Source organism: Acinonyx jubatus, chromosome C1 (genome assembly GCF_027475565.1).
Source record: "Acinonyx jubatus isolate Ajub_Pintada_27869175 chromosome C1, VMU_Ajub_asm_v1.0, whole genome shotgun sequence".
NCBI lineage: Eukaryota > Metazoa > Chordata > Mammalia > Carnivora > Felidae > Acinonyx > Acinonyx jubatus.
The window spans coordinates 131,421,426-131,447,601 of record NC_069381.1 but is presented as its reverse complement, the minus strand read 5'-3'; the positions used below and the strand labels follow the sequence as shown (position 1 = coordinate 131,447,601).

General features: G+C 34.6%; 1 long non-coding RNA gene and 1 other non-coding gene across 8 annotated transcripts in view; both read right to left on the bottom strand.

Moving 5' to 3' along the window:
* LOC113598243 (uncharacterized) overlaps positions 1–26,176 on the bottom strand; it is a 373,642-nt gene that overhangs the window by 167,431 nt on the left and 180,035 nt on the right. The gene's annotated exons all lie outside the window — the stretch shown is intronic.
* LOC113598338 (U6 spliceosomal RNA) lies at positions 9,411–9,513 on the bottom strand. The gene has a single exon (XR_003419014.1). It is a non-coding gene; the product is annotated as a U6 spliceosomal RNA (small nuclear RNA).

The following is a 26,176-nucleotide window of genomic DNA, read 5'->3' as shown; positions in this document are numbered from 1 at the left end:
GTACATTGGAAAAGAAAAGCATGCTGAGCTTTTTAAAATTGGTGCATTGCCTGTGGTTTCACACACACTAGAATTGTCTTGAATATTAGTTATAGATGATGAGTATCAACCCCGTGCAGAGTCCTTCAGACTCTCCCTTCTGGAACAGCAGGAGAAATTCAAGCAAGCTGCAGCTTATGTGCCTGACACCGAAGGTACAGAATGTGGGCCTGACACTGAAGGGACAAGATTGTGTGCTAGACACTGCTGGTACAGAGTTGTGGGCCTGACACTGAAGGTATGAGGTTAGGCACTATCAATAGACTTCTGTTACAGTTGATTACCTTTCCTATTTCAACATTTAAATGGAAGATAACATTGGCTAAATGGTAAGTATCTCATTCTCTCTACTCATGTTGAGACTGCAGAAGGCAGTACACTGCTGAAGGAAAATTTAGCATGGAAGGAAGTGCAGACTGTAAAAAGGTTTTTGTAAAGACGACAGAGTAGAAGTTAAAGGAAGAAAGAAGTGGACACAATTCGTATATTAGTGGCAATTAGGAAAGAAGGATGTCATGAAGTGGATCTTTAAAACTAATCTAAGAGGAAGAGGGAAATCAAAACTAAAACCAGGTGTCTTAAAATCTTGCTAAAGTTTGGGTTTAAAGAAGATGCATGAGCCTGAGAGAAAAATTGCACAGAGTGGGTGGGAGAGGGGATAAGGCAATTCTAACTCTGAATGTGATAGCACATAGACTTTAGACCTAGTTACTTTAATAGAAAAAAAACTATACTCACAAAGAAAAAATATTTAAGGAGGAAAACGAGAATATGCTAATTACAATTTGAGAATAAATACTCTGAGCAGCATACACATGCAATAAAATGCCTAGAGAGAAACGTTCCAGAAATAAATAAATTAATTAACTTACAAAACAGAACAGAATATAAAAGGTAAAGGGAAACAAACTTTTGGCATACAGTTATCCAGGTTTAAGTAATTGATATTCAATTTCTGTAGAAACTTTGTTGGACTGGCTCATGGGAGTTGGATTGTAAATATGTATAATATGTAAATAACTTTTAATATACTTGAAGGATTTAAAAAGAGGGATAATAGATATGAAAGTGCTCTACAATGAATATCATTACAAACACTGGGAATGTTGAAAGGAATACCCAAAGAACATTTCCAATTCTTGTCTCATATCTGCTTATATGTATTTAATTTCCTGCATAGGGTCACTTACAAAATATAAACCCTTCCTTATTGAATTTATTGTCTTTCAACTTATCTTCTTTCAAGGCATTGCCTCTCAGAATTTCTATATAGTGGAGATTCATTTGTCTGCTTTTCTATGCTTATTGTTTTTGTCATCCATTTTAGGCACAAAGATCTCAAAGGCAGGAAACATAACCATTTACATTTTCTGGTCCGGAAAAAGTAAATATTACATGATAATGCTTTTCAGAGATTAATTCACTAGGCGATATTTCAAACAATTCCATTTTGGAAAATAAATTCAATTTCACTTTCTTACGTACAGCTTGTATCTTCTACTAAAATTCATGGTAAAACTGGGTAAGTCTTTTTAATACATAGTCAACTCTCAATTACTAGGCAAACCGTGTTTGCAAATACTGAATGTTCTTCCAAAAATGTCATTTTCATATTTCAAGAATCTTGGTTCCCAGTCACATACTAACTATGAATCCAGCATTTATAGCTTTTAAAAATGCCAACCAATATCATCATTGTATAACCATCAAACTCCATTTTTGGTTTCGCTTTGATTAAATTTTGCCAGAACTACTACTCACAAATTTTCTTCAGTCAGTCTGAAGTACTTCCTCACTTCTGCATGCTAACATTTAATATCAAGTCTTTACTTTGTGCCAGATTCACTTCCTGGAATAGCGCCCTAATGCAATATCTCTGTGTCAGTGATAATCCAAATTTGCAACAGGATAGGAAGCAACTTATATTTTTATTTTGGAATAATAATAATAATAATAATAATAATAATAAATTTCAAGGTGATTTTAAATATACATTAGCAATTAAGTTTCCAAGGAAGGATGAGAGAAGGGGGAATATTGTGAAATGGAACCTGAGAATAATAAACCAATCACCATGTTTTACCATTAAACTTCCTAAGAATTTCTCTTTTCTCCTATATCTCTAGATATCCATGTCCACTCTCTCAGTTCAGACCATCATCAACCCTTGCCTGGATTTAGAAGACCAAGATTTATAAGCCAAGGATTTATAAAAACTTATTACTACCTAATTTTCCAATTTTAGTGTCCCTGCAACTTGTTTTCCATGTTTTTCAAGAAAAACAATGTTTCTAAAATGTAATCTTATCATGTTATCCCCCTACTTTAAAAACTCTTCACAGTGGCTCTTGATTATCTTCAAGATAATTACGATTTGTCACCAGTGCAACCAAAAGTCTTCCACTATCTGCTCCCCAGTCACTGCTTCATTTCTTCAGCAAATTTTAAGCTCGAATCTCTTGAATGTATTGGCAGGTATATGAGTGAACCATGTTATCATCTCCAGTTCTATTTTATTTAGGAAGGGTATTAATTAGGACAAAAATGTTTTGTAATTCTGATAAGCTTCACTTTGTTTTTCACTTCTTTTATGACTTCAAAATTACTTTGAAAAGACACAGTGGTAAATTGGTAGCTATGGAATAGCTTTTTAAAAATATAATTAACTAATTAATATGACTTACTCAATATAATTGTTTGTAGAGGCAGAAATTTTACTCTAAACCTGAGCACTTCCTAATGTCCGTAAGTTTATTCTCCTTTTTATTTTTAATTTTTTTAACTTAAAATTTTTTTTAATGTTTATTTATTTTTGAGAGAAAGAGACAGAGAAAGAGCACAAGCGGGTAAGGACAGAGAGAGAGAGAGGGAGACTTAGCATCCAAAGTAGGGCCAGGCTCTGAGCTGTCAACAGAGTCCAATGCAGGGCTCAAACTCACGAGTCATGAGACCATGATCTGAGCGGAAGTCGGACGCTCAGCTGACTGAGCCACCCAGATGCCCCTCTCCTCCTTCTTTTTTAATTGTGATAAAAACAAATGAGATTTATCTTTTTAACATATTTTCTTTTTTTCACAGTTTTACTGAGATATGATTGATATATATATATTACTGTATAAGTCTCAGGTGTACAGCATAAAGGTTTGACTTACCTATATTGTGAATTGATCACAATAATTTTAGTTAACATACATCATCTTATGCAGATACAATAAAAGAAATGGGAAAAAAGAGAAAAAAAATCTCCTTCTAATAAGAACTCTTAGGATTTAGTCTCATAATGACTTTCATATATATCATATATGCTACATATACATATTATATAGCATATAGCAGTAGTAACTATAGTCATCATTTTGTATATTACATCTCTAGTACTTATTTATTTAACAAAATTTTAAGTATTACATTAAGTATTACATTAGTATTGTATAAGTATATGTATAAGTAATACATTAAGTATTAATACAGTGTTATTAACTAGTAAACAAAACAGTATTAACTATAGGCACAGTGTTGTATAGCAGATTTCTAGAATTTATTCATTTTGCATAACTGAAATTTTATGCCCATTAAATAGCATCTTCCCATTTTTTTGTACTCCTAGCCCTGGTCATCACCATTTTACTCTGTTTCTCAGTTGTACTATTTTAAATACCTCATATAAGTAGAATTATATAGTATTTGTTCTTCTGTGACTGACTTACTACACTTTGCATAATGTTCTTAAGGTTCATCCATGGTGTCACGTATGGCAGGATTTTCTTCTTTTTTAAGACTCAGTAATACCCAATCATATGTACATATCACATTTTCTTTATTCAACTGTTGATGTACATTTAGGTTGTCTTTACATCTTTACTATTGTGAATAATGATGCAATGAACATGAGGATGGACATATTTCTTTGAGATCCTAATTTCAACTCTTTTGCATAAATACCTAAGTGAGATTGCTGAATCATATAGTAGTTCTATTTTTAATCTTTTGAAGAAACTCCACATTGTTTTCTATAGCACCCGCACCATTTTACGTTTCCACCAACAGTGTACAAAGGTTCCAATTTCTCCACATTCTTACCAAGAATTTTTTTTTTTAAATAATAGCTACCCTAACAGATGGAAGGTGACATCACATTGTGATTTTGATTTGCATTTCCCTGTTGGTTAATTATGTGGAAAATCTTTTCATATGTCTGTATGTCTTCTTTGGAGAGATGTCTATTCAAGTCCATTTCACATTTTTTTCACAGCTATTTTTTGTTTGTTTGTTTGTTTTGGTTTGGCTTTTTGCTATTGAGCTTAGGAGTTCCTTACGTATTTTGGATATTAAAAACTTCTCAGATATATGGATTGCAAATATTTCTCCCATATTGTAGGTCACTTTTTCACTCAAAAGTTTGTTTTGCCATACAGAAGCCTTTTTAGTTTGCTATTGTCCCACTTACTTATGTTTACTTTTGATTCCTGTGCTTTTGGTGTCATATCCAAGAAATAATTACCAACATGCATACCATGGAGCTTTCCACCTAGGTTTTCTCCTAGGAGTTTAACAATTTCAGTTCTTATCTTTAAGTTTTTAATACATTTTGAGCTTACTTTTTTTTATAGTGTAAAATATAGGTCCAATTTTATTCTTTTCCATGTGGCCATCTAACACAATTTGTTGAAGACACAGTATTTACCCCACTGCATCCCTTGTCAAAATCAGTTGACAATGTATGTGTGGGTTTATTTCTAGGCTCTTTATTCTGATCCATTGGTGTATATGTCTGCCATTATGCCAGTTTTGACCAAACTAAGACAGATTTTTTAAATCTGTTTTTATAGCAATAGACCTATATGAGAGTAATTTCTTAAGATTTAATATTAATACTTTGCTTTATCCATAATCTGCACCAATATATACCTTTCAAGTGAGGGAATCACAGAAAAAAAGAGTTATAAAATACCTGACTAAATGTTACTCAGCTACTTTTCTTGATAAAGTAGGAATAAGAACCCTGGCCATGTGAGATCTTGCCCAATGACTTCTACCACATGACTGACCACTGTTTCATATGATTAAGAAAAACTTACTATAGTTATAGTATATTGCAAAATTTTCCATTCTTCTGAATATAATTTCATAATTAAAGTATAAAAATAAAAACAGCAGATGGGAGAGAAAAGGGAGACAGCCTACTTTAGCAGCATTCCTTGGAGAGCTGGACAAGCAGACTGTGGGAACTGGAAAACAATGATCAAATTGCTAACGATGAAGTCACCAATCAATTATAATCAATTGACTGTCAAACCCCAATTTTGTTCATATTTCTCATGGATTGAAGTCCCTTTTTTATTTTTGTGAATGAAATACACAAAAGGCAAAGTTTTTGAGTAAAACAGACTGGAAGTCAAAGATTTAGAAATTCCCTTTTATCTCAATATTTCCCTGTGTCTTCAGTCCCTTATCTATATGATTTATATCATTCTTGCCTAATATAAAGATTCAAGTTTTTATAGTTTGGAGAAAATTCACTCTTTACTTGTTTACTGTATAGTTTATATAATAGCAATAAATTCTAAGTGTCCTATTTGAATGTAATTTGAGATTCATACATTACTGTGATAAAGGAGAAAATTAAATTCTTGTACCTAAAGAAAGCTACAAAAATTTGCATAATATATAAAAGAATAAAAGGTAACAAGCCACAGCCAATTGCCTAATCATAAAATTTATAGAAACAAGTTCTTTTAACTATATTTGATATATTCAATCACTTTTTTAACAAAATTTATAAAATTCTTACTAACCACATTAGTACTCTTCTATACTTATGTATGCAGATGAAAACAAACAAAAAGCTGAAAGATCCAAAAAACTTCAGAGTAGCTTTAAATGAATTTTAAACTCAAGTAAGATTCCTATTGTTAAACCAAATGACCAGGGACATGTAAGAACATGGCAACTCCTTGAGAAAACTTGTTGATGAAAATGGCAGGAATGGCAGGTCTGAGAAGAAGAGGCATGCTAGCGTTAAAAGTATAGGAGCAAGGTAGATAACAAATCAATATATGTGCACATTATATGTTAAGGAAAGTTCATTGCTGGGATAGACATTATCAAGCCATTACGGCACAATGGAACAAATGCATTTTCTACACTGGATACTGAGAATGACGATAATAGTAATAATTAAAACATCAGCTACTATACAATATTTACTTAGTTTACTTAAACTTCATAATAACATGATGATTTGGTGTTATTCCCCAATTTTACCAATGAGGAAATGTATATTTTTTCTGGTCAAGCCACATGTCCAAAACTGTAGTTGATAAATCATAGAACTCAAACCTATCTCCAAGTCTTTTCATTTAATCTGTAATATTCTCTGCTCTTAGATATATGGTCATACTGTTGAGATTGCTGAAGAACCATTAAATCTGTGGTGTATGAATACAGATGGAACAGATAGACCCTAGAGCAGATTAATAAATATTAGAATGAGAGAAAGGTGGAGAGTGGAACCAGAAAGCAAGACTCAAGCAGTCATGTTTGTGAATTTCTTTTTTTTACAGTTGAATAGAAGATTGGATGTCTTCTTAAAAAATATTTTTTTGCTTCCTTGTATGGTAAGGTGATCTTTAATATATTAGCAATGCTACTGGGTTTCTTTTTCAATAATCTACAATCCCTGAAATGTTCCTTTGCCTTGCTTCTTGGCAACAAGTTCTTCATTAGTGCTCTTTATAATGCAAAGGTCATGAGAAATAATTTACAAGAAGTCTATCAGAGTAAACACAAACAACTCTATTTTATTCAGAATACTAAAAAATCCTATTTGCTTACAGTGATTTAGATAACACACAACAAAATAAAAGCTTTCCCTTGGATAATTATGTTTTTATTCAATTATCTGATTTAGCTGTCGAACCACTTAGGGAAAAAAATCCTTCTGCAATGCACATAGATGTCTCAAAATGGCTAATGAATAAATCAATGGTTGAACAAAAGTATTTTAAAAAGGAAGTACTTACTTGGTTAGCCTCTCAGAGCACACTTGACATAATGCATGCTTTCTTTGATTAATCAAAGTCTTTATATTACAAAACAATTATTACTCATCAAAAAATTGTGTCTTATTTTACTGCATATACGTATGTATGTATGAACCAATGAGAAATTATGGTTGCCAAAAAAAAAAAGCTACTGCAATCTTAGGATGGATTAAAACAAGCATCATAGAATCTAGTGGAGGAGACAATCCCATTTTTTCTCTTTGCACCAATCAGATGATATGTAGAGGGATACACAATATGCGGGTGAAAACTTGATTATCATAAGAATTTTTTAGCTATTATAAAAAAGAAAAGGACATAGACAGAGAAAAAGGAAAAAGAGGGTAAGGTCCCTGAAATTGCATTACAAAAAAATAGAAGGTGGTATTTCCAACAGACATCTTAATGAAAGATCTACTCACTCTGAGTTAGACTCCAGGGGAGGGGCAAGTGTTAAGAATAATGTAAATCATAGGGATATTTGAAGGAGTAATTGCTTTCTCATTGTAGGTGGTGGAAAATAGCATGACTCCTAGCGATGGATAAGAAATTTGGGTTCTCAGGAACACAAGGCAAGTGGAGAAGAGGAGAACAAGAGTGTACAAATGCAGTAAAGAGCTAAATGAACAGATTGTGGCAGGCTTTGCTCATGAATTTTACTTCATGCTAAAAAGGCAATGAATGATTTTATTCATGAGAGTAACATGGTCAGATTCCTGTTTCAGAAAAACAAAACAGTGCAAGGGTAGTGGCCAGATCATATCCGCTAGAATTAAAAGCAAAGCATCATGTTTGACAGCTCTTAAAATAGTCCAGATGAGGAATGGTGAGGGCTGAGTCAAGGCAGGATAAGCATGTTGATTTCAATTGCTCTCGTTCTCAATAGAAAAGAGAATTTAAGGGGTGAGATGAAAACGTTTATACTGTGTCTCTCCTAAGCAAGGAAAGTGTATTCACACTGAAGAATAATTAAAATACAGTCTTCCATCTTAATTGTGCCCGTGTGGAAGCCAGATTCTTCTACCATAACTGCTAGCTAAACATGTGAGATTGGATACCAGATATGTCCCTATTTTACAAAAGAATGAGCAACATCAGGAATTCAACTTTTCTAAAGGTGATATGCTCAATGCTCTTATTACAGGGGTGGGGGGCACCTAATTACATTAATCAAAACAAATACAGTTTCTATCCTCAGAGATCAGTCAGTACACCTTGCCAAGGTAATAACATCTTTTTGTTCCTTTCACCTTTTTCCTCAAAGGCTGGGTTACTTTGTTTCTGCCAATTCCAGATGTTCATTTCACTTAGCTCAGCATTTCGTCTTATTTCTTAAAGTGTTTCCAAAGTTTCTTAAAAGTTTCTGTAACTCTTTTTTAATTTTTTTTTTAATATTTATTTATCTTTGAGAAAGAAACAGAGTGCAAGCAGGGGAGGAGCAGAGAGGGAGACAGAATCCAAAGGAAGCTCTAGGCCCTGAGCTGTCAGCACAGAGCCTGATGCTATGCTGGAACCCACAAGCCATGAGATCATGACCTGAGCTGAAGTTGTATGCTTAACCGACTGAGCCACCCAGGCGCCCCAGTTTATGTAACTCTTAATCTACCAAATATTCTAAGTTTTGTAATTATCAGTAATTCAGGCTATTTCTTCCTTTTCACAGATCTGATTTTACAAAGCATCAAAGAGTTCTTACCTAAGATGTGTTTCCTTGGCTCAGTCAACTAGTATTTAAATATTGCTGCCCCTAATTCCTGGTAAAATATCATTTTTGATTTTTAGCATTTAGAGCCTGCCCATAAAACTTATCAGGAAGAGAAGAGTCTCTGAATTTATTGCCTGTTCTTACTTTAAAATTGCTATCAATGAAATTAAGTCTTAACTACTAGATTCAGTGCTACCTAATTACCCATTTCTTCATTTTATAACTTTACTACATGTAATTTTATTAATGGAGATTCAAGATATCCTAATTATAACAGGGCATGTAGAAATGCCTATTTTTATATCAAGTAAGCTGAGAATTATAAAAGCATATCAATATATATCAGTTAACACCTGCTTATTGTGTGCAAAACAGTCAGTACTTCTAATGAATGCCATTGTGTTTGATGGGCATTTATAGATTCTTTTTTAGATTCTATGGAGATAATCCACAAATTCCTCCAGAATTAACATGTTCTAAAAATTCTTCTCTAATCAGAGTCTACAGCTCCTCAGCATGGAAATGTGGTTTCAAATATATGATGTCATCTTATTACTTTCCCATTATTATATTTTTAATGAAAAATAGTTGCCACAATGTTACATTAGTTTCAAGTGTAAAACAAAAAATGTGGAAGCTTCACGAATTTGCATGTCACCTTTGCACAGGGCCATGCTCATCTCTGTATCGTTCCAATTTTAGTATATGTGCTGCCAAAGTGAGAGCTACTTTCTCATTATTTAATGTAAATATGGTGATGGATTATCTATATGGAAAGCACTCCAAGAAGAGAGAACATGTTATTTGCTGTTGAAAGACTCTGAAATAACAATGACAAAAAATGTTATACCACAATGACTCGCCCAATCAAAATGGGAAACAGAAGAAATGTGTGGTAGAAGAGAGGACAGGGCTAAGACACTTATCAGGTAATGTGTATTTTTCTGAGGCTCTGGCACCAGCATTTTATTAATAATTTATAAGTTAGTTTCACCATTACAGCAAAGATTTTCTGAAAAACCTCATTGCTTTTTTTTAGAAAAGCATTTGAAATATTTAAATAATAGATATTTCACTGGTTAATGTCAGATATTATCATATATATCCAAAAGAAATATTTTAAACTTAATTGCTTCATCTATAAATATTTTGTTTCTAACAGATGTAGTAACCAAAATACCAACTATTTGAATATTAATAGATCAAATAAGAATTAACATTTTATTTATTTTCCCGGGTATTTAAATATAGTCTAAGTTTTTAAGTTAAAAGGCATATGTTTTCCTTTATTGTGTAAATGTTTCCTTTATTAAAATCTTCATTTTCATATAAACTAGATATTTTCTGAAATATATTTTTCCAGTGTTTTATTTTTCAATCTTTGCACCATTTCCATATTGCTTAAATTATTGTATAAGTTGAATACCTAGAAAGATAGGCCACTTCTCTTAAGTACTTTTTTGAAATATTCTTGTTATTGCCAACACTTAAAATTCCTTCCACATACCTCTTACCCCCACAAATGCTGTTGGGGTTAGAGGTGACCTACAATTTTTATGTGATGTACAATTTTGCAATTTTAAAAACTCTGAATATCTGTGAAAAATGTGATACACATGAGTTTTAAACATGTTTTCCTATACAAAGTAATTGTAATTGCTTTCCAAATCTTTTAATCTCTGATTGTACCAGTATTGCCATGAGCTTATTTCAAGAGTAGAGATGTAAGAGGAAATATTAGTGCATTTTCTTGAACCTAATTTCCTACATTACATAAGTGATTGCAAAACATAAAAGTATATTTCTTCAATTTTTTCAATTATCTATTATAATTATCAATTATAATTCTAGCATCCATATATTTTTTGAGATGAAGTTTTTCTATTCTGAATTAGTGAATGTGCTAGAATGTCTCTTTAAGTGGTAACTCCCCAAACTTGGCATCTTTATTAGTTTGCATATTTCTAAACTAAGCTGGGAACTACCTTTTTTTTTCATTGCATTGCTTTGGTGCTTTCTAGTATGTGGTTACAGCATATTTTTATAGCATTCTTAGGTCTCCTGATTCAGTCTTAGACATGTTTTCTAGCGACAGACTCAGTTATCCTCTGAAAAAACAGTTTTGAGGGTAGTGGGAGGGGAGTTGTCCTGGATGACAGTTCAATCCAGGGTGGGCTTTTTGCTACAATGTTTTTCATGTGTGAATATCTACTTATTTAAAAAAAAAAAGCTTCAGACTGAGATCTGTTTACTTGCTCATTTGTTTAAGAAAGGTTTGGGGGATAATAACTTCTTCAGAGTAAAGTCATGATTCACCACAAAACAATATCAATACATTGTATTTCCCTTTAAAAAGAAGTGATCAGTATATTAGTCTCTGTATTTGGAAGTTTGATAGAAACATTTGCCGTATCACACAACAGAAATTTAAGCATGAGCCCTCAAGTGCTAGTTAGTTAATAACAATCCAACAAACTCAAACAATTGAGATAAACCTTGCATAGGTAACAACACAGATTCTTGAGTCAAACAGACCTGCCTTTCAGTTGTAATCCTGCTATTTACATGCCTGTAACTGTGAACCACTTACCTCAAATCTGTTATTCTTAATTCTATTATCTTTAAAATGTGGGTAACAGCAGCATACTGAATTCAATTCAACAGTATCTATTGAATTCAATTATTGGAGTAATAAATGACAATTTATGTGAAGCAGTTTGAACAATGCCTGATACAGAGTAAAAGCTCACAAATTGGTAGTTAAAAACAAGATGAGGTAAAGTTGTATATATTTCCCATGGCTAAAATTTCAACACCAAAAAACATAAATTTGAATGTTAAGTATTCTATATTAAATTAAGTATGAAATAGTTTAAGTAGAAAATCTCACAGAATGCTATCACATTCACCAAAAGTAATTTTTTTACTACAAACAAAAACAGCAACAACAAAAAAAAAACAAAACCCAAAAATGAAAAACAAAAACAACAAAAACTCACACCATAAGTTAAATATGCATTTACAACTTAAATTTCAATAAGCATTTAAAGTTCTACAGAACTGTCTGTTTGAAGGAAAAGAAGTCTCTATTCTCTGTTTTAACTTAATTTCTAAGAGGAGTTGTTCTTGTGCTTTGGCGAGTTGAAGGAGCTTTGAAAGTTAAGGATAAAGCACAAATATTTAAGACAAAGAAAAAATTTGCAGGTAATTGCAGACTCTATTAAAACCTTAATTAAAGGGCACTAGGAAAGCGAATTAGCACATCTGAGATTTTAATCAAACTGCTATTTCAACCAATTTATTAATTGACTCCAGGATTAGGCTGTAATGTGCACTGTTAAGATTATGTTCGTGATCTGAAAACCCTACGACTATATCTCACTATTCTTATCTCAGGAATAACCGAGTTGAAATATGCATTTAAAAGGGATCTCCTAGTTTTATAGGGATGCTTGTAGATCTTGCAAGAGCATTGATCATTCTATGCCTACAATAGCTAAACCTATACACACACACACACACACACACACACACACATATATGCATACATATACATATATATATATATATATATATAAAATTTGGATTTCAACATTCACTTGTTGAGTGACTGAATGCTCACAGATATTTGGATTCATCTAAAGACAAAAGACATTCTTGACTTAAAATATAGTTCAAACAAGAGTTATAGCAGTCTATAATACAACATAGAGCCTATAGTTAACAATACAGTATGGTGAATTTCAAAATTTGTTAAAAGATTTCATGTTAAGTTTTCTAACTAGAAAAATTAAATAGCAAAGTGACATAAAGAAATGGTGGAAAGGATGGATATGTTTATTACTTTGATTGTCCTTATGGTATCATGGGTGTATTCATATGTCCAGACACATCAAATTGTATACATTAAATATGTGTAGTTTTTTTGTGTGTGTACATGTCAATCATATCTCAACAAAACTATTAAAAAATGTTAAAAGAAGGTACTTCTGCATTCTTGGCAGGAATAGAAAAAAATTATTACATATATAAAAATAAAATTCATTTTTAAATATCTTAAAGATAATTGTAGTAAAACCAAAAGGCATTTTCAAACTACATGCAACAATCCTATAAATTCCAATCTCAATATAGGACCTTGTCTTCATCTGTTTGGGCTACTATAACAAAATACAATGCATCAAATCACTTATCAACAGTACACACTTTTTCTTACAGTTCTGTAGGCCGCAAAGTCCAAGATCAAGTCACTGGCAGATTCAGTGTCTGGTGAAGGCTTCTTCCTATCTGTCCCTCTTTTAGTGATAACCTCATGTGGCAGAAAGGATGAAGGATCTTGCTGGACTCTCTTTTATAAAGGCACTAATCCCATTCATCCTTATGATGACTCTTCCCTCATGACCTAATCACCTTTCAGAAGTGTCACTTCGGGGCACCATCACTTTGAAGATTAGGTCACAACATAGAAATTTTGAGAGGACACAAACATTCAATCTATAGTGGGCCTAACTTATCCTGAAGTCTTCAATCAGTAGATTACCCTACTGTATTTTCTGACATACAATAAAAGTGAAGAAACACAACTTCACATAGCCTTCTATATATACATGTATATACATGGACATGTATATATTACAGAGTGAAAGGGACTCCCTTCTACTGTAAAAAGGTTATGTGTTACTCTGCTTGAAGCCAAAGGGAGCAAACTGAAATCCCTTATAATTTTTTTTCCTCAGGTGATTTTTAACACCTGCTTATGTTCTTACCTCACTAGATAAACAAGAACATACTCCTTTACTTTAAATATAGTGTTTTTGAATTCATGATGCATTTTAAAGTGTTTGGAAAACACAAGCGAAAGGCAATTATAAATTTTCCAGTGGCTAGGCATTTTCAGCTTTAACAACAAGAGTAGCACCAACTCGGAAGTCTCTAGTTGTTAGTGAGATTAACCAGTAGGGCCTGTTGTAAGAACAGATTTAATTTTTTTTCATATAGCAGTGATTAAACATAAAGATTTTGACATTGCCAAAAAAGTGTATTAATCATGCCTCTTTGTTTTTTGTATTTCTGAAGCTTTGACATCTGGGGCCTTGCTGTCCAGGACAGACTGCTTCCCTCAGGGCTAGCCAATTCCTAGAGATAGTAAAGGATTCACCTGTAAGAGTGTCTTTCTTTCTTCTTCTTTCCTTTCTTTTCTTTCTTTCTTTCTTTCTTTCTTTCTTTCTTTCTTTCTTTCTTTCTTTCTTTCTTCCTTCCTTCCTTCCTTCCTTCCTTCCTTCCTTCCTTCCTTCCTTCCTTCCTTCGTTCCTTCCTTCCTTTCTTTCTTTTTAAATATTTATTTTTAAGAGAGAGAGGGAGCGTGAGCACGTGTGAGCAGAGAGGGAGAGACAAGATCTGAAGCAAGCCCTGTGCTGACAGTGGAGAGCCCAAAGTGGGGCTCAAACTCATGAACCTTGGGATCATGACCTGAGCTAAGTCAGATGTTTAACCAACTGAGCCACCCAGGTGCCCTTGCAAGGGTGTCTTTCATATGTAAACTGACAAATCCAGCTCTTTTATCACTCTCCAGGACTCTTACCTTCCAGGCTACTATTCACCTGCCCCTAATCACTCAGAGCCAGGTACCAGACAATCAGAGAGAGCTGCTATACTCCAGAGCTCAATGAAGTTACTAACTAGCCCATCATAAACTTGCTTTCCTGTGTTGTCCATTCCTTCACATGGAAACCACAGTAAAGGTTCTTGTCCCTGCTTTCCTCCTGCTCCTTCTACCTTCTTACTGATCCTGGTGCTTCACCATGTGATACCTGCACATGTGTATGCCTCCTCCTCTTAGAAACTGTGAATAAAAAACTATCTTTTCAGTGTCACTTGTCTCCTAATCTGTTGGCTTTGCCATGCCTAATTAATGAAAAAATCTAAAATTTAAAACAATAAGCATAAAATTCTTGTACCATTAAGAAAACAGACACATCTTCCCATTTCTAGGCATGGTGTGACTTCCTGGTCATACCTAATACTGAAGTAAAGAAAAAAAATGTTGCTTTAAGTAAATGTTTTTAATAGTTTCATGTTTTCCATCAATCCATCAAAGAGCTAGAACTCCTTCTACCAACAGAGTTAGTTTATGTATGCAGCAACAGCTCAAGTTGCACCTGCCAGAAGCAGTCTGATGAAAATACACCTCGATGTCCCATAATAACCAATCTTTTTCAGGCTCTTACCTTAGAATTAAAGGTTCTTGGGGCGCCTGGGTGGCTCAGTCGGTTGAGCGTCCGACTTCGGCTCAGGTCACGATCTCACGGTCCGTGAGTTCGAGCCCCGCGTCGGGCTCTGGGCTGATGATGGCCCAGAGCCTGGAGCCTGCTTCCGATTCTGTGTCTCCCTCTCTCTCTGACCCTCCCCCGTTCATGCTCTGCCTCTCTCTGTCTCAAAAATAAATAAACGTTAAAAAAAATTAAAAAAAAAAGAATTAAAGGTTCTTTCACTTGCGCTCATAAGGAAAAATGGTTGAGGTACCCAGGACCAGTGAGTACTTATGTATACATAAAGATTCTTTAATTCAACATTGCTACTGGAAAAATTACATATATGAAAACAACTTAAAGACTTCCTACCTGTCACAATTCTTTAAGATTTAAAAAAATTTTTTTTAACGTTTATTTATTTTTGAGACAGAGAGAGACAGAGCATGAACAGGGGAGGGTCAGAGAGAGAGGGAGACACAGAATCGGAAACAGGCTCCAGGCTCTGAGCCATCAGCACAGAGCCTGACGCGGGGCTTGAACTCATGAACCACGAGATCATGACCTGAGCCGAAGTCAGACGCTTAACTGACTGAGCCACCCAGGTGCCCCTAATTCTTTAACATTAAAGTAAACATGCAATGTTTCATTTTCACTTTACTATTCTAAAAATTTCCCCCTTTCCACATCTAAGTCCATAGCCTTTCTGTTTTTTAACACTGCCCTTGGTCCAACCATATTCAGGTGCAGATTTCTAACAATGCAGGAGCAAAAATGATTTTCTCACTCTCAATATGCCATCACACACCAGCATGACAAAATAGATAATTAAACTTAATATAGTAGACATCATGGGTTAGACTATTTTATTTATTATCTTTTCAATAGGTTTAAGTTCAAGAGCTGATTGACACTGGACAGTGGCTGACACTGATGGATATAAAAACTACCTATGGATTATTTTAAGTACTTTTATAGCCACCATTTCTCTTCATCATTAACTAGTCTCTGCATGGCCATCCATTTCTATATTGTCAGTTAAATAAAGAAAACTGCATGTGGTTGACTAGATCAATATTATTGACTTATCAAATAAGATTGATATGTCCATAATGAGTTTAAAAATGTTTTAAGACTAATATATTATGAAAATAATTGCCTATCATCATTACTGTGACTAAATAGCCCAATAATCATCAACCGACCACCTATTGATAGTGATGTGATAATTGCTCCTTCAATTTGACCATTTTTATCTTAACGATTAATCAATTTTTAAACAGTCTTAATTCAACTACCTCCATTTCTCGTTATAATCCTTCCCTTTCTATAAAGATCTTCGTGTTCCTCTAAACTGCTGCAATAGCTTTCTAGCTAGTCACTCTACCTGTATTCTCATGCTTTAATAAATCATTTTTTAGAGTGCTGCTGGAGAAATAGGGCTAACATGAAGTGAGGAACAACTTTGTCCCATGCTCAATATTCTTCAGTGATTGCTATTACTTAAAGGGTACTATAGTAACTTCCTAACATGGCATAAGTGGCTCTGCAGAATCTATTGCTTGCATGTATTTTATACAATATGGTCCAACAATACTAGACTATTGCAATTTGCAAACATGGCATGCTACTTACATTTCTTGCATATACATTTGGTCCTTGAACAACACAAGTCTGAACTCCAACTGTCCATTTATACACAGATTTTTTTCAATAAATAGAGTACAGATCCATAAATGTATTTTTTCTTTCTTATGATTTTCTTAATAACATCTAGTTTTCTCAAATCTACTTTATTGTGAGAATACAGTGTATAATACATATTAGATACAAAATATGTGTTAACTCTTCATGTTATCTGTAAGGCTTCCAGTCAACAGGAGGTTATTAGTAGTAAAGTTTTGGAGGAGTCAAAAGTTATACATGATGTGGTCCCTGGGTGACTCAGTTGGGTGAGTAACTGACTTCAGCTCAGGTCATGATCTCATGGTTTGTGAGTTTAAGCCCCGCATCAGGCTCACTGTGGTCAGCGCAGAGCCTGCTTTGGATCTTCTGTCTCCCTCTCTCTCTGCACCTCCCCTGCTTGTGTTCTTTCTCTCAAAAATAAACATTAAAAAATTTTATACATGAATTTTCATTTGTTTTGAGGGTGTTAGTGCCCCTAATCCCTGCATTATGCAAAGATCACCTGTATTATTTTTTTCCTTTTCACTAATTATTGACTCACAAGCCTTTCTGTGACATTTTTCATGACTTGTCTAGGCACACATAGGGATGTTCTATAGTTCCTTTGCTACCAGTGCATACTGAAGTATAAGTATTAGTGTCATTTTTTTCTTATATTGTGTACTTTTCTACTAGGCTATAATATCTTTGAGTACAAAAAATATCATATATAGAAGGAGGGACCAAGATGGTGGGAGTAGCATGAAGTTTTTTGCCTCTCTCATCCCTGAAATGCAGTTAGATCAACCCCAGACCATTTTGCACGCCTATAAAACTGATTTGAGAATTAACACAACAATATGCACAACTTGAACCACAGAATTCAGCAGGTACATGGCACAGAGAAGTGACCTGGGGAAAGAGAAGCCGTGGAGGGTAGGGAGCTGTTTTTACTGTGGAGAGAGGATGGGAGACTACAGAGGAGAGTACAGGAAAAGCACTCCGCAACTAAAGCAGCTGGAGAGAAACAAGAAGAGTGGAAACAGCTGCAAAGGACTGAACACATGACAAAATGCTCAACATCACTCATCCTCAGGGAAATACAAATTAAAACCACAATGAGATACCAACTTACACCTGTCAGAATGGCTAACATTAACAACTCAGGCAACAACAGATATTGGCGAGGATGCAGAGAAAGAGGATCTCTATTGCACTGCTGGTGAGAATGCAAACTGGTGTAACCACTCTAGATGGTTCCTCAAAAAATTAAAAATAAAACTACCCTAATGACCTAGCAACTGCACTACTAGGTATTTATCCAAGGGATACAGGTGTGCTGTTTCAAAGGGGCACATGCACCCCAATGTTTATAGCAGTGCTATCGACAATAGCCAAAGTATGAAAAGTGCCCAAAATCCATCGACGGATGAATGGATAAAGAAGATGTGGTGTGTGTATGTATGTGTGTGTATATACACATACATACAATGGAGTATTACTCGGCAATAAAAAATAATGAAATCTTGCCATTTCCAATGTGGATGGAACTAGAGGGTATTACGCTAAGTGAAATTAGTCACAGAAAGACACATATCATATGACTTCACTCATATGAGAAATTTAAATACAAAACAGATGAACATAAAGGAAGGGAAGAAAAAATAATATAAGAACAAGGAGTGGGACAAAACATAAGAGACTCAAATACAGAGAACAAACTGAGAGTTGCTGGAGGGGTTATGGGTGGGGAAATGGACTAAATGAGTAAGGGGCATTAAGGAAGACACTTGTTGGGATGAATCACATAGGGGATAGGGATATTACACATAGGGGAAGAATCACCAGAATCTATTCCTGAAATCATTATTGCTCTATATGCTAACTAACTTGGATGTAAATTAATAAATAAATAAGTTAATTAATTAAAAAAAGAATAAAAAAAGAGTTGCATTCTCTACCAACTGGGCCAGTAAGTGCCCTAAAGCATGGTTATTTTTAATATGAGCAATTAGGCCTTTACAATTGAAGTATATCTCCTTTATCAACAGTGGGTCAAAGGAGGCAGGAGACAAGTGTATTGGGCATCCTGTTCCAAGGGGCAGATCTGAGATTTAGAAGAACCAATGGTAATGCTTTCAGCCAAGGTGTTTGAAGAGGCTTTAACAAGTTTTGCCAATTGAATCCTAATAGTGTCTTTAGTGTGTTCAACTAACTCTAAGGTTTGAGAATGGTATACACAATGAAAAGGTTGTAAAACTGACCAAATAGCACAGACTTGTTAAAGCACCTGAATGGTAAAATAGGTTCCCTAACCACTATAAAGTTTGAGAGGGGTTCCCAAGCAAAGTATAATATTTTCCAACAGAAAAAGCATTGGCCTGTCTACAAGAGAAAGTTTTTATCCAGTGAGAACACATACAAACCATGACTACAACATATTTATTCAACATATTATGAAATATATTGAGAGGGGAAGTTGTATGAAATCCATTTGTGTGAAAAGGTTTCCCTGGATTATACTTTGGACAGGTGGGACAAGTGAGGTAGCCACTTTTTGTGGCCTTATTAACTTTTCCCCACAAATACTGGTTTATGAGTGCTATCAGTTTGTCAGTAGATCAATGGTTCAGTGCATGTATAATAGTAAGTACTGGGAATTTTAGAATTTCTGGTAGGGCCTGATTGTTATTTGGTCCAAACCAGAGTACTCTTTTATTAAGCCAACAATTGTTAAATTTCCAATTAAATTTTTCCCTCTCTGGGACAATGGGTATCTCAGTCAATTTTTCCAAATTATCATTTTGGAAAACATGCCTTTAAACCATGACAGAGGTTTGACTATTGGCTTCCTTGAAAACATTTTTGATGGAAATATCAGCAAGATTGATTACTTTGGCTTCCAAAGAGTTGAGTCTGAAATGCCCAGGAATCTTAATAATCGCCAGAGGAGATGGAAAAAGTATGGCATCGAAGGGGCATGTAGGTGGCTCAGTTGATTAAGTGTCCAACTCTTGATTTCAGCTCAGGTCATGATCTCACAGTTCATGAGTTTGAGCCCTGTGTCAGCCTCTGAGCTGACAGCATAGAGCCTACTTCAGATTTTCTGTCTCCCTCACTCTCTGCCCCTCCTCCACCCTCCCTCTCTCTCTTTAAAAAAATAAACATTAAAAAAAGAAAATAGAATATATATGTCTTAGATACAGGTCCATGCATATTATGTGTTCTTATTTTACATAGTCATCTATTTCAAGTAGTTGAATGAATGAGTGGATATGGAACTCATGACAATCATATAAGGACAATATTGGATAAAATTTTCCTTCATTTTAAGTCTGATAAACTGCTTTGTAGATAAATGTTAAGATACCACATGATCTTAACTTCTAAGTTCCTTAAAGGCAGAAACAATGTGCAATGACTCCCCCGAACCACTGCCAGACAAATCAATTGTTTCCATAAAGCTGTTTATATTTATGAGAGTTAATGTAGTAAAGATGAACACCACTTTGACTGAGTCTTATACTATTTTAGAACAGAAGGTCATGGGAGGATATTTATTATATTTTAGGTCCCAGGGTGGCTGGTTGACCTTAGGTGTATCTTGCAAGATGTGGAACTCATTAGAATTGGGCAGAGATTATGGCATAATAGTTTTGTATTGATAGACACACAGAAATGAGGGTCCTGAAGTACTTTTTGATGAGGAAGCTGTTTGCTTATAAGTAATTTGTTTAATTGTTGCTTAATCACAGTATTACTTCACATACATATAAGAGTATATTTTAAATCTCAACATTGTTTAAAGGCTGAAATGACACTGGTTTTGATTTTTTATTACTTCTTATAATTTGTATCCCTAGTTTCTATCACAATACCTGTTCATGGAAAAAGTTAAATATTTTACATGCTTAAATTTCTTCTAACTTGAAGAGTATAAGGCATAGGAATGTTCCCTGGATCACAAAGTTCATTTTATGAAGGCAGGATTGGCATAATGCTAAGGTTTAAAATAAAAGGACACTGTCCAGGGGTGCCCAGGTGGCTCAGTTAGCTTAGCATCTGACTCTTGGTTTTGGTTCAGGTCATGATCACATGGTTCATTAAGTTCGAGCCCTGCACCGGGGTCTGTGATTACAGTGCAGAGCCTGCTTGGGATTCTCTCTCTCTCTCTCTCTCTCTCTCTCTCTCTCTCTGCCTCTCCCCTACTTGTTCTCTCTGTCTCTCAAAACTAAATAAACTTAAAAAAAATGGCACTGTCCATAAAACCCATCAATTTCCCTGTGTAGTGTGCTCCCACACCTCTTATACCCCTCCTCTAGCATCTTTCCCATTTACCTTTATCCCAACTATGCCCCAACCGAACCTACCACTTCTGTGTGCACTCTACTCATCTTATAATAAGTCTCCACTGCAACTACACATTTTCATTGGAAAAATTCTGGAAATTTAGAAAAGTGTAATATAAAGTTGCCACAACCTTCTTTTCATTATTTACTTATTAATGTGATCCTTCCTAGAATTTGTCTTATGCACATACAAAGACAGGTCCTTGACTACCTGGACCAATTTGAAATATCCACATGTCAGCTCTCACAAGAAATGTTGGAGATTTTGCCATGTTCATTTTGATTACTTAACCATCATATTTGTGCACTGCATTTTCAAACATTCAAACAGAATCCAATTAAATTCAACAAGAATTATCGTGCATCATCCATGTGGAAAACAATTTGTTATATTCCAAGGGAGTTAACATAAAAAAAAATATTCATTTCTTTCAAAGGTTACTAAAACGTGCAGGGCCTTACCATCTAGCAGAGAAGGCATCTATTTATATAATTAAAAGAAATGTTAAACAGAATAAAATAGACACTAAATTGTTGTATATGTGTTGTAAGAGCTTAATGGAGAAAAATGTACTTCTGGTGAAGCCTGCCTCAGACTATAATTTTGAACATCGTTTCTAACTTCAACTTCACTTTTCCTCACCTTTTCATTTCTTTTCATCAACTGATATGCATATATACATATGAATAGAAGATATTTTCCTATCTGAATGTACTTTAAAACACTTATATTCTATCTCTTTCCTCTGCCAGAGAACCATAACTAGAGAAATGTTCCTGAAATTTATTCCTAAAAGACAGCTAGGAGTTGATCTCAGAAAATAAAGAATTGTTATTCTTACCCAAAGCTGGCATGTAATTTTTCCTTATGGTCCCTCCTTAGTGGGCTACACAACTGATGAGTTGTACAATGAGGACTTGTAATTGGTCATTTCAACTAAAATTTGGCTGGTCATTCTTTTTGCTGCTATGTCATTCAGATCAAGCTTTCTCTCATTAAAGCCAAATATCTAACTCACTACCTGCTCCCCCAAATGCTCACTGGCAATTACAATCATTATGCCCTATATATCAAGTAGCCAAATGGGAATGTGTTTAATAGTTTGTGTTTAAAATATGGTTATCTATTTTAAGTGATCAATTAAAAATGATTATAATTTTTTAACCATCTTCCCCATTAGGAGCTGCAATCTATGTCACCAACCTTGAATCTGGGTGGTGACTGCTACAACCAATAGAAGATGTTGAAAGTGATAGCTGGGACTCATAAGGCTAAGTCGTTGAAAATCATGCAGCCCCTGCCTGAGTCTCTTGGACTATCATTTTCTAGACACTCACTCTCAGATCCCAGTGGCTATGTTATAAGAATCCCAAGTTCAAGAGAAGATGACAAGTATAGCTGTTCCATTTGAAAATTTCAGTTGGGGTGCCTAGGTGGCTCAGTTGGTTAAGCATCCAGCTTTGGCTCAGGTTATCATCTCATGGCTCATTGGTTCAGGCCCTACATCGGGCTCTGTGCTGGCACCTCAGATTCTGTGTCTCCCTATCTCACTGTCCCTTTCCTGCTCACACTCTGTCTCTATCTCTCTCTCAAAAATAAGTAATAAAATCATTACAAAAAAAAAGAAAGAAAGAAAAGAAAATTTCATCTAAGCCCAGGCTTTGAGTTATGACAGGCATCAGTCATGGGAGAAAAAAAGCTTCCCAAATAATTCCAGCCTCTAGAGTTTCAAGCTACCCTCAGGTATCAGGATTTCCTTTTTGAGACCCCTGACATCCTTGAGCATCAATTGATGCCTGCTATGCCCTGTGTAAATTCTTGACTAGTGAAGTCCAAGAGCAGAATAAAATGGTTGTTGTTTAGGCTACTAATTTTGAAGTGGTACTGTTTAATAAATAGCAGTAGGTAACTAGAAAAAAAAAGCTTATTAAATCATGGAGTAAATTTGAGTTTGGTTGTAGGTTGAGGAGGCAAAAAAACAAAAAAAAACAAAAAAACAAAACAAAAACAATATACTTATAAGGAAAGAATTAATAACAGACCAGGGATGGTAAACAGTAAGATTCTAGGGTCTACCAGAATAGTGGAGAAGAATGGGAAGAGAGAAAAAGCTGGCAATCAGGCCTCTCAAGCTCTATCGATGGCTGCCAGAAGAAATTCAGGATAAATCTGTGATCAGCAAGAGTAGAAAATTGATGCACAGCATGTACTTATTGAGTGACTATTATGTTCCACATACAAATTATACCACACACACACACACACACACACACACACACACACCCCTGCATTTCAATTTTTGTCACCCACCTTAATATTCTTTATTCTCATGTTCTAACACTTTCTTGACAATCCTTTGCACATCTGAAAAATCTTTTCAGAAGACAGCTTTTATAATTGCTATTCAAGACATTGTTGCATTTGATTTTTTTAAAATTATAGTTAATGATGCTTAGTTTCATCATCCACTCATTGCTCCTTTCTCATAGACAGAATTAAATCTGACTGCTGGTAGTTTACAAAGAATATTTGAGAAATGTGGCAAAATCTTGCAGTCAACCATCTGTTTGGGGAACTGTTTCTTTTCATAGAAAACACAGAGCTTATCAACAATAGAAACTCGTGATTTCTTACTAGAGGAGACTGCGAAGTGTCCAGCAAGATACAACTACTTGACATTGCCAAAGTCAAGGAATAGAGCATTGTTGAGGGAGTACCTTAAAATATCTTCTAAACATTAAATCAAATTAATTTTCTAAGTCTTTATATCCATGTTGTCTTTTTGTAATGGATGGTAACATCATTATTGCAATTAAAATCTCTAGGTATTGAGATGAAAAATTATATTTATTATGCACAATATTCAATCCAATTAGCACATTTAGCAACAATGTAGATTTCTGAAAACATAAAATGAAAGAAATATATGTAAAGAAAAATGCAAGATAATTTATAGCCTTCCTCTTTAATATTATCACATTAGTCTGCTACCATGTCTTTGATTGTATAATCTTTAATTTCCTCCCATTGGTGGACACTTTGGCTATTTTTGTTCCTTTGCTATTCCCTTCTCTTTGAGTAATGTTCTCATATTTTCCTCATTTCTGGAGATCTCACCATATAAAGAGATCACAGTTTCTTTTACTTGACTTTAAAGTATAACAATTATTTGAGGATATTCTCTTAGACTTCTCTCTTTAAAATTATCCTTGTGAAAATCTCTATCCTTCCCCTACAATTCTGATTATCTTTCAATTAATGCTTGAAAAGTTTTATTACTTAATTTTATTTAGTTTCCTTATCAACAATTTAAAAAGAGAAGCCATCTAAATTTCTAGCTCTGCTAGAAAAGCAGGGTCTACAATTGCAAGGGCACTGATGTCTCATAATTGAGTGGCAGCTATTACTTTTGGAAAGGCACATTTTTCCAGTGTGCTCTATTCCCCACATCTTTATTGTTTTGAACATAGTCTGTTACTCTGTAGTTCCTGTAAGCATCTGAGTTTGCAAGTCCTTTTCTATTCCATATCTTGAAAGCAAAAGATCTAAGCTTGAATTTCCAGCTGGCAATTGCACAGCTTCATTCCAAGCAGCTTGCATTGATCCTTATACATAAAACTTTCCTAACCTGGTCTGGTAAAAATCCTCTCAGATACCAAGGCTGAAAGCTATGTACTCTTTCTTTTCTTTTCTTTTCTTTTCTTTTCTTTTCTTTTCTTTTCTTTCTTTCTTCTTTCTTTCTTTTCTTTCTTTTCTTTCTTTCTATTTCTGTGTTCTCTCTCATTGGCATTGATTAACATGACAACAGGTCTTACAGATTCAGCTTCTATAATACATTCCCTCTGCCAGTCCCTCAATACCTCTTATCCAGGAACATTACAGACTACATTATCTTCCACAAAAGTTAATCCTATATCCCCATTAGGTTAATCATCTAAATGTATAACTTTAAGCATATTACTATGTTGCTCAGAAAGCTTTCAGAAATTTTCAGGTGCCAACACATTTTTGAAACTTTTCGACTTAGCATTCTAGGCCATTCAAAACAGGAACCAATGTATTCTTCTTAGATCAGACCATTTTAGAATAAGCATGACCTTAATGATTTCTAGTTCAATTCCCTTTATGTGTAGCTGAGAAAACTAGGTCTCGAAGGGCTAAGTGACTCATCCATAATTCAATAGATAGTTAGCTGAGCAATGATCAAAACTTAGCTCTCCAGAATAAGTTCTTAGGGCTACTTCCACACTCATCAACCAAACTACTTGTTTTAGCCAAAGACTGGTTCCTAGTCTCTATCCCATTCATTACTACCAACATCTGAACCAATGCTGTTGAGACTATCTCAAAGGTAATTCCCTCCTTGAAGGTTGGAGGGAAATGCTCATAGAGTGAGACCTCTCCGTATTTTTAAAATGCATTATAAATTGTAATTTTGCTACAGCATTCACCATGTTCCCTTTTACATTTCAGCAGCCTGCCCTATCTACTCTCATCCAAGAGCGTTGAAGTTCGAAGAAGACTACATTCTTGTAGCAGCTGGCACAGTGTCTTGAACATAACAATTTTAATTGTCAATGAATCACCAACCCAGCCTCCTTTCTCCCTCTCAACTTTATCTTCCTGTAAGAATGTCTGTTATGATCTACTAATCAGGATTTTTTCCCTTGCCCCAGGATGCTTCTCTTCCAAATGATTCCCAGGCATTTGTTTCTTTCACATTTGCAAATGCTAGGGCTATACTTTTGTTTTTGTTTTTCTTTAGCACCTAACTTCCCTCCCTTTGGCCTTTACAAATGTAGATTAGAAACGTTAACTGCTTGTGTTTTCTGTACCATTAATGATTTGCAGATACTTATAAAACATCATCAGATGTCTGAAGAGCTATAGCCAATATAATTTGAGAATTTATATTCTCAAGAATTGCTCGTCCACACAGACCCAAAGCTCTGAAAGTCTACTAGGGTTGTGTTTGTGGAAAATCTATACTATGCCTCTGGCATCTGCTATTACATCCTAAGAAATAAGCAGTTTAATAGTTACTTGGCTTCATATCTACTACTAAGTAATTTTAATTTAGTCAAACTGTTCATTCCAGTTATAGCTGCATGCTGTGTTGTGAAATT